Genomic DNA, 3,516 nt, shown 5'->3' on the forward strand with positions numbered 1-3,516 from the left:
TAATTTTAGCGTTATAGTTTAAGTTTCTAAATTATAACATTAGAGGATACATTGTATATTTATATTTAGGTCAGGACTAGATATGTATACTCTTAGCCCCTCTTGCTCCAAATAACATGTAGCATAACTAAATATGTGTGATATTGATACGTTTATGGAATGTAACTAATTTTTTTCTTTTTTTCTTGGCAGGTATGGAAATCAGTAGGAAGGTGACTTCACTCCAAGGGTAAATAAACACGTTGCTATTTGTATGCATCCTTGTGAAAAATTGCTCCAGTTGAAAATAGGAATCGTAAGTAGGTAAATAAATTCTCCTAAGAACGCTGAGAACTCAAACTTTGCTCTTGATAAGACGAAAACACTTCCATATAAATGTTAATTAAATTCCAAGTTTCACATATTTTTATAGATTTTATTCATCAAGATTTTACGTTATGTTAAAATATAACCTATTTATTTTTAATACCCTTACTTCAGTCAGCTCTTTATAAGAAACGCGTTAGCCCTCGTCACTGTTTCCAATGCTCATTTTTCAGTCCCCTCTCCAAACATCATCCAAAGAAGCGAGACGTATTTCTTTTATTATTTAATCCGCCTTTTAAAGGATCTGTTAATGGGTCGGATCGAGGAACGGACCCCGGGGGATACTGATGTCAAGGGGGATCTATAAACGGAGGGGGATCCTTGGGGGGGGGGGGGGGGTTAGAAAGTGGAGAGCCCATTGGTAGTCTCATAGGGGAAGAAAGAAACACACGTAAGAGGCCGTTTGATCTCTGGATCATTATGAGCTGTTGACACGGATGTGGTGGATGGAGGTGATGATGGTGGTGTATAGCTCTCTCTCTCTCTCTCTCTCTCTCTCTCTCTCTCTCTCTCATGTTAATGACTCCCCTCTTCCATACAGATGAGCGATCTCTCACCTTGAAGACTGCCCTTCTTTTCTCCCGTTTACTCTACGACTCGTTCTTCCTCTTAAATCTCTCTCTCTCTCTCTCTCTCTCTCTCTCTCTCTCTCTCTCGGCTTTGAAAAGGAGCGACAAGTCACTCATTATTATGATGGTTGTGGAGTTGTGTGTGAAGGGGAGGGGGGAGAGGGAGGGGGAAGAGGGAAAGAAAAAGGGTCTCGACTTTGTTCTTAACTGGCAGGTAATTGGTATCATAAACACAGCTTCAAGAGGGGCTATTGAATGGGTCTTCTAAATAGGTGGAGCTCTCTCTTAGGAGAATTTGATAGCGTTTTTTGTTTTTTTTTCAGTTTTAGTATTTGCGTTTTTTATTTTTTCAGATATATACATGTATATATGAACATGTGTATATATACTGTATATATATATATATATATATATATATATATATATATATATATATATATATATATATATATACATTATTAAATGCTAAGCTACAACCCTAGTTGGAAAAGCAGGATGCTATAAGCCCAGGGGCCCCAACAGGGAAAATAGCCCAGTGAGGAAAGGAAACAAGGTAAAATAAAATATTTTAAGAATAGTAACGACATTAAAATAAATATTTCCTATATAAACTATAAAAACTTTAACGAAACAAGAGGAAGAGAAAATAGATAGAAAAGTGTGCCCAAGTGTATCCTCAAGACCATGGTACAGAGGCTATGGCACTACCTAAGACTAGAGAACAATGGTTTGATTTTGGAGTGTCCTTTTCCTAGAAGAGCTGCTTACTAAAGCTAAAGAGTCTCTTCTACCCTTACCAAGAGGAAAGTAGCATCTCAACAATTACATTGCAGTAGTTAACCCCTTGGGTGGAGAAGAATTATTTGGTAATCTCAGTGTTGTCAGGTGTATGAGGACAGGGGAGAATCTGTAAAGAATAGGCCAGACTATTCGGTGTATGTGTAGGCAAAGGGAAAGAACCGTAACCAGAGAGAAGGATCCAATGTACAGTAGTACTGTCTGGCCAGTCAAATGACCCAATAACTCTCTAGTGGTAGTATCTCAACGGGCAGCTGGTGACCTGGCCAACCTACTATATATATATATATATATATATATATATATATATATATATATATATATATATATATATATATATATATATATACAGTATATGTAATCTTGATAGCCTCAATGATTTAGAATATTTTGAAAATGTGTTTAGAAATTGAGATCTCGGGAAGGTGATATGCTATATACTGTATATATATATATATATATATATATATATATATATATATATATATATATATATATATATATATATATACTTGTGTGTGTATTCTGTATTTATTTGTATACATATATGCGGCACATATCTATGGCAGATATAAGCGATTAGAATCCACAAATAAGTTTTATATAAAACCAGGTGGTGTTAGCGGCATGAACACAAGTAACATACCTGAGCATGAATGTTTGAATTATTGAAGCACAGTGATATGTAAAACCAACGTAATCAATGTTTCAAGTACCGGAAAAAACTGAACATTTCAAATACCGGAAAAGCAGGACGAACAAGAAAATATAAATTGCAACATTAATGATGAAATAAAGGCAGCCCTTGGCCGCCGGATTTCAACAAGGAGAACTTTTCTAATTCGCGAAATTTTTTGAGCCAGGAAAAAATTACGAACGATCAGATTCCGTTATTAGCATTTTCCACTGATTTTCTCCCTCCGCTGCTTAAAGGGCAAGTTTTATTCCCAAACCCGCGGGTGTTTACCCCCAAAAGGTATTGTTGTTATTATTCATTATGAATATGTCCAGCTACATGTATTGCAACATACCTATATCATCTATCTATCTATCTATCTATCTATATGTATATATATATATATATTTGTGTGTGTGTGTATAGAGAGCAAGTCTCTGGCTATATATATATATATATATATATATATATATATATATATATATATACGTATATACATATATATATATATATATATATATATATATATATATATATATATATATATATATATATATATATATATATATATATATTCATGTATATACGGTCTCGATGAATTCTCCCCGTCCCTCAGGTAGTGGAGAGTGAGTAGTCATACCCAGGTGGTGCGTATATATATATATATATATATATATATATATATATATATATATATATATATATATATATATATATATATGTGCACTCAATAAGCATATAATGATGGTGATGCAAATTAAAATGCACTTTCAGGTACATTTGAGAGACACTATCCCTCCTCTAAATTGTAAAGAGGCGAAAGGTCGTAAGTTCAGTTAAACGATGAGGTTAAAAGAAATATCATGGAAATTTTTTTTTTCTTTTTAAGGTCAGGCAGTTGTAATATTTAAAATATTAAATTCTCAGATGTTCCGTCGAAATCGAGATAAATGTGAAAATCTAAAAGTGAAATTCTGATTGCTGCAAAGCTGCTTTTCTCTCTCTCTCTCTCTCTCTCTCTCTCTCTCTCTCTCTCTCTCTCTCTCTCTCATATGAGGGAAACTATTTATTAGTGAGTTAAACTTTTGATGGATATGACTTTTGTTT

The sequence above is a fragment of the Palaemon carinicauda genome, chromosome 31, assembly GCF_036898095.1.
Source record: "Palaemon carinicauda isolate YSFRI2023 chromosome 31, ASM3689809v2, whole genome shotgun sequence".
In the NCBI taxonomy this organism is placed as follows: domain Eukaryota; kingdom Metazoa; phylum Arthropoda; class Malacostraca; order Decapoda; family Palaemonidae; genus Palaemon; species Palaemon carinicauda.